We start from the raw sequence: 11,043 nt of genomic DNA, 5'->3' as shown, positions 1-11,043 counted from the left end.
TTCTCAGTCTCTCCTGACCTTTGGATTGGGGGAGGGTCAAGAAGTACAAAACCGTGTTTTATAAACTCCTTTGCAATTGCTGCATACTTAGCCTGGCACTTACTTGGAAACATGGAACTACTTGGCACCTAGTGTTTTAGGGCTTCAGCTGAAAACAAGACAGAGATAGTGTGTGTGTATGTCTATATACAGAAATAGAGAGAGAAGTCTACCTTCTTTTTCTAAATCATTTTAGATGTATCATCAAGGAATCAAATATTCTCATTATAATTTTTAATTGAGTTATTTTTCTACATTCTAATATGAGTATTGGTCACCCACAAGAATGTGTGTCATTTTAGAAGAATAAAAACATTTGATTAATCAAATCACCCATTTTTGCCATATTAAGAATGTCCCTGGAGAGGGCAATCTTTCCTAAATAAAAGGCAAGCTTCACAAGGAGAGGATCTCCCCCCACCTTTTTTTTCTTCCTGGACCACAGATGCAAGAAGCCATAAACCAGGGGGGACAAAAGCCCATTTTGAAGAGTGAGGAAACAGAAAGATAGGTGTGGCTGGGACCTTCTTATCTTCTTGAAGCCATGCATTAGTCCAGATGCTTGTCTCCAGACTTATTGTTATGTGAGGAAAAGAACCAACAATACAGGTTCATTGCTCTGCCATAGATAGATTTATCTCCCACTCATGGCTTCAGAGCAGCAGACCCAATAATTGTCTCCCACAATGCTCATAAAGCTATAAATATTTTCTATAGATGCTTATATGAGAGACAAATACTTACAAGACACTTATTTTTTCACTTTGGGTAGGATAAGTTTTAAAGAAAAACAGAATTAATCTCATACATAAGAAGAGTCCTCTAGGTCAATAGATAAAAATTTAACACTTTTTTTGATAGCTGCTTTATAATCCTTAGTATGCATCTACTATAATTTATTTAGACAGTCTTGTAGATGGGCATTCAGGTTAATTCAATATTTTTAAATCTCCTTTCTTTTTTACATTACAGGCAATTATATAATAAATATGTTTAAGTACTACTGCTTTTATTTTCCTAGGCTAGACTCTGAAGAGTGGAGTTTCCGTGACACAAGTTATATGCCCTTTTGATTTTTAGACATATTACCAACAATTTACACTTCTACCACAGTGAAGTGCACATTTTCTCCCATTCTCACCAACACTGCCTTTTTAAAAAGTAATTTTGGCCAAGCTTAATAGATTATATAATTGCTTTAACTTTTATTTATCAGATGTTAAAAGGTAAACAAAGGTACATTAAAATTTACAGGAGTTTATTTCGGCAAACATTGGTTCTAATTGGGCAGCACCAAACTGAAAGTGTTTAGGAGTGCTCTGCTGACTGAAGCCAAGGGATAGACTTTTCCAGAGAAGATCAGAGGCAAAGCAAAGAAATTATCTGATTGGCTACAGCTTAGGTGGTTGCCTTATTTGGGGAAGGCTGGTTGGCTTTTTGTGATTAGCTGTTCTTCAGTTTTGTTTTCTTAGATTTGAGTGCATTGACTCTGACTTAGATTTCAGTTTGCTTACCTCGGTTACCAAGGCATTAGAGACACCTCAGTCTAACTGCCTCCTTGTTTAATTACTATAACACAGACCGCAACTGAGGTTGAGCATCTTTTCATATATTTGTCCACCACTTACATTTCTTTTTTATGAATAGGCTTTGCCCTTTTTTGGTCTTTTTCTTTGAAGTTCTTTGCCTATAAAATATTCACTGTGTGTTATCAATTTGTTAATTTGGAGTCTTGCTACACAAAATTTTTATCCATTCAAAAATGTGTATCTTCTTTTTTATGACTTCTAGTTTTCTGTTTTGCTGAAGAAAATCCTCCCACCTTATGTGAAAATTTAGATTTTAATCTAATTCATCTGGATTAGTGGTCCTTGAAATAAGAGAAAGTGTTACGGAAGTTACAAAGAATAGCCCAACTGGATTATGCATGAAAAAGTTCAGTAGAAACATTTCCATTATTGTACAATTGGAGGTGTATAGTTGATGCATGTCCTAAATTAATTTAGACGTGGATTTGAATTGAGGAGGGAGGTCACTTACATGTGACTATGTATACATTGATGTCTCAGTGTACCCGTAGTCATAATACTCCAATTCATAATATTCTAAAATAAATACAGAGACACAGTATGACTCCAGTATGACCATACATCATTTTACTAGATTTTGTATGTTCCAATGTCAATGATGTAGAGATGTTCAGTAAATATTGGGCTCAGATTTTGCTTTGTTATATCTCTTGGGTATATTGATAAAAGTCTCCTGCCAGGTGTCCTTTTATCTCTGGCTACCTTGAGCACATTGCCTCTCAAGCAGCATATGATGCTAGAACTTGTGTAAGAATCATATCCACTTTCCTAGCTCCATTCTACATTTTTTCCCCTTTTATATCCCAGGCCATGTCCTCTGTTATCAACATACAATTCAGGATAGTGTCACTGATGTCACACTGAATATTTTCTATGGGAGAGCATACAGATTTATAACTCTTCTCTATTTTAATGGAAACCTGTATTAATGACACTTGCATATCTACCAATTTTCTTTTCTCCTATAAATCATTTTCTTTAGTATAGTACCCTATACAAAGGGAAACTTAAGGGATAACACCCAAGGGCTGTCTTTCTCAATTTGTGTAGATTCCTTTTCTCTAAGTGTAATTTCTCAATAATCAAGTAATTTCCTAACTGAACAGATACCCCAAGAACTTGTCTTTCGTCCCACATACATTTTTACTTTTCATAAAGAAATAATTAGAATACAACATAATAGGTGTTACTTTACACACATACAAAATAGTGTGTAAAACAGTGTTTTTCATTATACTGAATTGAGATGGATATTTCTATATCTTCTCATCTATTCAGTTTTCTGGTTGTGGCATGTTTTTGGAATTCAGTGACCATCCCTCTCTTCTTCTTCTTCCTGAGTGGTAGAACCTTAATCGTGTTCAGGCATTTATCATCCAATACGCTCTGCAAAGCCAACACTTCCCTCAGTCCATGGGGGTAGATCATGATTAGCTTGAGCCAGTTGTGGTAATTCTAGCCAATTTTCAATGATGGCTCAGAAAAGGACATATGACCCAATCCTGGTCCATGAAGCCTGAAGGGGAATTCCCCGTGAGGCTTCTAGAAAGGTTTTTCTCTTCAATAAAAGGAGACACCATCTTCTTCCCCAGCAGTTATTGTATTGTGTTGGCCAAAAAGTTCATTCGGGTTTTCCTGTAACATCTTATGGAAAAACCCCAAAGAACTTTTTGGCCAACTCAGTATCTCCATGTGATGCTTGAAATTGCTTCAGCCATTTATAACCATGAATGGAAACATCACAGAAATGCTAAAGATGACAGAATGGAAAGATGGTCCCGATTCCCTGATGATATTTTCATACTGTTGAGTTAAACAACTGTGTAGTAAGGCATTAACTGACCAGGCTTGGAGTGTTCAAACTCTGAACGTTCCAAAGCAAAGACTGGCTAGAGGAGGGGGTAGGGGTGGGTCCTGGGATTTAACCTCTAAGCCCTTGGAATATCCTGCTAGATGAGTGTGTTTTTGTATAACTGGGGTCTTGGACCATACAGTATCAATTTGACCTCTGAAGAGGCTAGAGTGTAAATAAGGTCAGTCAAGCAAGTACTCTGTGCCTATGTGACTGACCCTCAGTAAAAATCCTAGACATCAAGGTTCAGGTAAGCTTTGTTGGTTGGCAACACGTCATATGTTGTTGCTGGGAGAATTACACATTATCTGTATGACACCAGTGAGAGAGGACAACTAGAAGCTTGCACCTGTTTTCTCCTGGCCTCTACTCTATGCACCTTTTTCCTTTATTGATATTAATCTTTATCCTTTTACTATAATGAGCCATAACCATGAGCATAAAAGCATTTGCGTTCTGTGAGTACTTCTTGAAAATCATCAAACTTAAGGGTGGCCTTGGGGACTCCCAACACAAGCCCGAAACATCTCCCTTCACATTACTTACTACCTGAATTAATGGTGTGGACAAGGGAGACCCGGCAGACATTTCTGTCAATTCATAGTTTCTGTCAAGCTAAGCCTAATGTCTCACGTGAACTATGACTAAGCTACATCTCCTGCTCTGTAGTTATAACCACTGAATCTCAAATTCAACATTTTACATCTACCCCCTTCAGTGTCATCTTATTCAAGTCAGACAACTCTATCTTTTCAAGATTTTTTTAGGTCCTGTTTCTGTTATCAGCATTTTTGTTATCATTCCTTCCTTACTATTTGCCAAGGTGTATGAGATGTCACCATTCTTGATCATATCTTTATATATCTGGCATAATGTAAATTCCATGGGCAGGAGTTTCGTCTGTCTTGTCTACAGCTACCTTCCTAGTGCAGAAAAAATATATATTTCTGTACTAAATTAATGAGAAGAGATTTTATCTCTGGGCAGATTCTTTTTAAACACATACATATACCCTAAGAATAATAATATAATTATCCTTCAACAGTCACGTACCATATAGATTATCTATTGTCTACAACCAGGTAAGAGAAGAACACTGAGGAATAGAATGTATTTAAGACTTATTTTGGGGTTGATGAGGTAAGAAAGATGAAAGGCTTTGGAAGCATGAAAAAACAGCCCATGGAGGAAGGGTCTGGTTGGAGAATGCAGTAGAAACTTCTGATTTTTTTGGTGGCCACATGAATATGCTACACTTCTGAGCAGAGAAGGGGAGAAAAGGGTAGTTGGGGCAGGCACATTGAGTCAGGAGTAAGGCAAGTGTCTCACTCACCTCCAGTGCAGACTTTGAGTGGTGCAAAAACATCAATATTATATAAATGATATTTTTAATAAAACATCTTTAAAAAATCAAAGTTAATACCAAAAAGTTCATAGTGAACAAAATGTCAAAATTTTAAATGAAGACAGGATCAACAGAAGCACTGATCTACTCACAATCTATTCCCAGTCTAGAAGTGAAGCCCCTAAGAGGCCATGCATCTGATGAAGCTTCCTTAAATACTAGATTGGTGAGTTTCCCCTCATCCTATTCTCTATCTGTACATAGGTCTGGTCCTTCCTCCCCAACAAAGACTTCTTAAGGAGATACCAATGAAATTGAATATACTTTTTATATATAGGATCAGATTTTAATGTGGCTTAGTGTCCTACCAAACTGATTATTGGGTTATATATTTTCCTATTTCTCTGTATGAAATGCTTTTGAAATAAATACAAATTAAAAAGACTAAAAAAAACTGCATTAGCTTCATGATTCATTAAGAAATATATGTACACAAAGACACACAGAAAAGCCCAGGAAAAAAGTGCAATAAAATGTTAACAAATGTTGAAAATTGGTGATGGAATTATTGGCATTTTTCCTCCCTATAATTTCTAATTTATCTTTATTGGATACAGATTGTTTCTTTCTTTTACAAATCAGAACAAAACTTGGAAATTAAAAGTTAGGAAAAAAAGTAACAGGTAATCAGAATCTGAATAGATGTACCATTTCTTATTATATCAGATAGCCAATTCCTTGTTGAATAAATTTGATCATATAGTAAAATTCTAACCCAAAGTAGAATTCTGGGTTAGATTGTACTGATCTTCCATGCCAAAGTCTAATAGTCTGCTCACCCAAGTTCAAATTTAGAGAGGATAAACTAGTAAATTCAGTGCTAGGAATTGGAAGAAACTATCAGACACTTGAAGAAGTGTCAAAAGTCAACAGAGAATAACCTGAAAGAAGCCAGTGTGGAATCAGAACAGACAACAGCTAACTTGGAAGAAGCTCACCTCTTGTTTAAGTGCAGGTTCCATGGCCTACACATTGAGCTGACAACAAAACACAGTTGCAGAGGCTTCCCAGGAAGACAGGTGGCAGAAAGAGAAACAGGATAAAAGGCACAACATCGTGTTCAGCTAGTCTGCTCTACATCGGTGGGAGAATAAACAGAATCTTAGACTTGTGCCCAAGAAGTGTCATTCTGAACTAGAGAGAAAGTGATATCTTTGACAAAGTAGCTTCTTCATTTATAGCTATACCTCCATGATTCCCTGAGCCCAGCAACTAGGGCTGGCTTGTTCCCACAGTAATAGGAACATGAAGTCTTGATGTAGGATGAAGATTTTGGACCTGAGTTTATCCTTTATGTTGTAATGACTGTATCTTTATGTAGAGTCTTGTATGCCATAATAATTTTGCATGTGATCCTTTAGGGGATGGGCAATCATGGCAGAACTATAGGCAGAGAAATTATTACATATAGGAAAGATAACTCTGATGGCAGCAAAGAATAAATATGAGGGATAAGAATGGAGGTGTACAAAACATTAATAAAGCTACTGCAATTGTCAAGAGAAAAATGATGAGAGTCTGAACTGAAGTGGTGATGGAGAGGGTGATATATAGGAGAGAAATTTTGGTTGTATAATCAACTGAACTTATATAGGAAATAAAGGAACATGAAAAATCTCCTAGAATAACCCTCAGGGAAATGATACCGATGTTGGCATCATTATTCAAATGTGGAGGGAAGTAGGTTTTAGTCGGGGAAAATGATGAGTCCATTTTTGGATATCCTTCTACCAATTATTAGACATATGACAGTGGAGCTCAGGACCAAGGTGTAGTCTGGAAATACAGATGTGGAGGTCAATAAATGTGTGGTAGGTTGAAACCATGAGCACAAGTGAGATTGCCTTGACACATTACTGAGAATGAGAAGAGAGTAGTTTGGACTTTGGTGGACACCAATATTTCAGAGGTTGGCAGATTAGAGGATCTTTGCCAAGGTAAAGGAGAAACATCCTCAGAGATAGAAAGAAGGCCAGAAGAGCGTAGTTTTGTAGAAATCATGATAGAGGATCCCAGATAGTGTTGAATCTTGAAGAGAACTTAAATAGAAACAGATAATTCGTACTGATTTGATAACAAGGAAGCTACTAGCTACATTACTGAGAACATAATTGTTCTCAGTAATGGATATTCTTACCATAAGTGGATATTCTTAAATATTTATTCTCTAAGTGGCAGCCATGGATTTGTGCAGTGAACAACCTGTGTGAGCATTCAAGGCAGTCCTGACTACATATTGTTTAGTTTTGCATGTTTTTGAACTTTAATGAACTAAATGAAGTCATGCTATGTATTTTCTTCTGTGATGGGCTTAATTATTCAACTTTAAGATTCTAAGATTTCTCCATATTGAATTTTATAGTTGTGGTTTGCTTACTTTTCTGTTGCATAGTATTACTTTTTATGGATAGATTTCAGTAGGGTAATCCTCCTGTTTTTTTAACATTTGCATTGTTTCTCGTTTTTGGCTATTTCAAATAATCCTCCTCGAACATACGTTCTCTGTAGTATATGCTAAAAGTGGAATGGTGGGGTCATCTTCAACTTTAGTAGGGCATCAAATATTTTTCCAAGGCAATTGTTTCCACTAATTTATCATCAGCAACACTTGATACTGTCAGACACATTTTTGCTCATTTGGTGTGTGTAAAATAGAATTTTTGTGGTTCTAATTTGCATTTCCCTGACTACTAATGAATTTGACCATGTTTAAATATGTTTGCTGATCATTTGTATTTCCTCTGCTATGAAATGCCTCTTCAGGAGTTGTCCATCTTTTTTAAATGACTTGAAATTATGTTTTCCAGTATGTAGCTTGACTCTTCACTTTCTTTTTTATATCATTTGATAAACATCATTTCTTGACTTCAATGTGGTCATATTTATGTTTTGCTCATTTTTAAATCTGGCTTAGGAAGCATTTCTCAACCCTGATGTTACAGATATATTATATTATCATCCAAACATTTTATTACTTATTTTTTCACATTTTAGTCTTTAATTCATCTGGAATTGATTTTGTGTATGGTGTGAGATAAAGGTTAATATTCATGTTTTTCCCTGTGACAAATAAGTCATTTCCTTCTGTACAACAGCAGCTGAGACCAATGGTGGGGACATTCCTGTAATAGTTGCATTTCTGGATTTTCTGAAAGAAACCTTCCTGCCTCTAATTTCCTTCATTAAAACTCCTTCTGGTCTAAATATCTAGGCTGAACTCTGACTGTTACAATATTGTTGAGGGACCAATTAAGTGTAGAAACTTAATTTGCTGGCAGCAATCTAGATGATTCTAATTTTTTTTCCAGCAATGGAGTAGAAAAGATGGCTGAGAGTTGCACAGAAGGCTATGCAAAAATTTAAACGAAGATGGAACATTAAGGTTTATAGACTGAGTTATTAGAATAATGCACCATGGGGTTTAGGTTGGATAAGAGGAAAGTCTATGTTTACATGTGCACACATGTGCACACACACGTATGTATACACAGACGCAACCCTCAACTTTCTCATATTTGGTTTTTGTACATTATTTGGTTTCTGTACATTATTTGGCAAATCCCCCAGTTGCCTTTTGTACAATGAATTTGAACTTTAATCATCATGAAAGAGAAGAGACTTCAATCTCTAGTTCAAAAAAGTGGGTGACAAAAATTTTTAGAATTTATAGCACTTAAAGATCTACAAGGACCATTATATTTCATTCAAGGGCTTGAATTATTTGGCTATTGAGTTCATTAGGAAATACCATCATGACTATAGTGTTGTTGTGTGAAGAGAGAGGTAGAATTTTTATGACTGTGACCTTTTCGTTATTAGAGAATATTAAGAATAAAACCTCTGGTGATGATTCATCCAACAACATGGGTTAGAAAGGTGACAATGACCCAAGTGCTCTGATCCCAGGAGCACCTCTTTTTCAGATTAGTGGATAAGTATATCCACTGGAGTCAGACTGCCTCGGTAAAAGTCATGGTTCTACTATATTTTAGCTTTGCCATCTTGGGCAAGTCACTTAACCTCTCTGTGTCCCCTTCATTCATCTTTAAAATGGAAATAATAACATATCTACCTGATAAGGCCATTGTTATGTTTAAATGAGATGATACTACTTCAACGTGCTTGGAAGAGTGACAGGAGCATTGTGAATGTTCAATAAATTTTAGCTGTTATTATGATTATGCAGCACTCTGATATTCGTGGTAGGGACCAGGAAGATGAAGTAGTTCACACATCCTAATGAAATTAAAACACTATTTTTCCTGAGCCTGCTCTCACCCTTCATCCTCCAGCACTCACAATCTCTATTTCACGTTTGTGGGAAGTTTTCACTACTACACCCCCAACATATATCACTTAGGATCATGAAAGAATACTCTGTAGGGCAGTGATAACATTGCGTGATCCTCAGACTAGCACTGTCACCATTGCCTGGGAACTCGTGAGAAATGTAAATTTGGGGGCCTCACCCCAGATCTACTAAATCAGAAACTCTGGGGGTGGTGCCCAGCAATCCATATTTTAGCAAATCTTCTAGGTCATTCTGATGCATGCTAATTTTTGAGAACCACTGCTCCAGGCTATCACTCGGTCATGGCAGTAAAAAGAATGCACCCCACATGGTACAAATGAAGAGATTTTAATTAACAGGCTACTTACAGAGGTGTGGGCAGGGTTAAGAGAGCACACTAGGGATGATGAAACACTCAGAGACCAGCAACAGCAAACAGACATGCCTACCTCAAGCTGTGAAGAGGCAAAGGAGGAAAGCGCATTACCTGAGCCCAGAGAGACCTGTCCCCTGAAGGAGGAACCACCTGATGGTACCTGTCGTCATGGGATATCTGGGTACAAAACAGGGGGGACACAGAAGAAATACCTCAACTTCTCTCTTCTCAGGCCCTTTATCCAAACCCAGATAGAAACCAGCCAGTCAGGGAGTCCAAGGGAGGCAGTCCTCGGGGCTCAGCTTCCGAGTGCACAAAGCATGGCAGAGAATAGATATGGGAGCTGGCTACAGATAGAGAGTAAACATTGCATATCATGTGGAGCCTGAGAAGAGGAAGACAGAAATGGGAGCTGAGGGCATCATAAATGTGGGCTGAAATGGGGAAGAGACACCAGTTTTCTCCTCCAGTGAGAAGAACTGGAACAGTAGACACCAGTTTTAGAGGAGATTTTAGCTTCATTGAACAAATGCTGTTGAGTGCATATCATGTACTGGACACTGGGCTGCCCTGGGCACTGGGGATTCAGCTGTGAACAAAACAAGTAAAGTTCTTAGTCTCCTGAAGCTTACATGCTGTCCCAGAGAGATAGAAAATAAATATGTAATATTCACATGCTGGATAAGCATTCTGGAGGATAATAAAGTAGGGCAAGAGGACAGAGAGTGATGGTGGAGGGTGACTTTTTATGTAAGCTGATCAGGAAGGACTTCATTGACAAGGGATGTTTGAACAGAAAACTGAAGGGAATCAAGGAGTGAACCATGAAGATACCTGAGGAAAGGGAGTTCCAGTCAGTCAGAATAGCAAGTGCAAAAGTTTGTAGGTGAGGAGGAGAGGGGGGAAGGAAGGAAGAGGAGGTGGAAGGGGATGAGACATAGGAGATAACATCAAAGGGAGCAGGAATTACTTCCACTGTATTTATAATTTCATAATGAAATTGTCTTATTTGTGTGGGAAAGATGCAAAGAGAGGAATTCAGGAATGTTGTATCTGGGGTTAAGCCCTAAGGCTTTCTGTAAAGAAATCAGGTTTTTATTAATTGCATTTGCATAGCAATATAAGTTCATTACATAAGACCTGGAACATTTAGAAACTGCAAAATCTTTATTTTTGGTTTCTTATTTTTGGAAAGGTAAATATGTCCCAGCCAGTAAATCCAGTGACCTTTCATAGCATGAAAGTATTTTTAAATTTAAATAAACTTTAAAAATTTGGGGAATAGTTTGAGATTTACAGAACAGTTGCAAGGATGTTATAGAATTCTATTTCCATATACCCCTCAACAAGTTTCTCCTAATTTTTAACATTTTACATGACCATGGCACATATATCACAACTAAGAAACCAGCAATGGTGCATTTCTATTAATTAGGGTCCAGTCTTTATTTGGATTTCTCTAGTTTTTCCATAATGTCCTCTTTCTATTCC

The sequence above is a fragment of the Balaenoptera borealis genome (genome assembly GCF_965194805.1).
Source record: "Balaenoptera borealis genome assembly, chromosome: 2".
Classification (NCBI taxonomy): domain Eukaryota; kingdom Metazoa; phylum Chordata; class Mammalia; order Artiodactyla; family Balaenopteridae; genus Balaenoptera; species Balaenoptera borealis.
Note: the sequence above shows the minus strand (reverse complement) of the source record.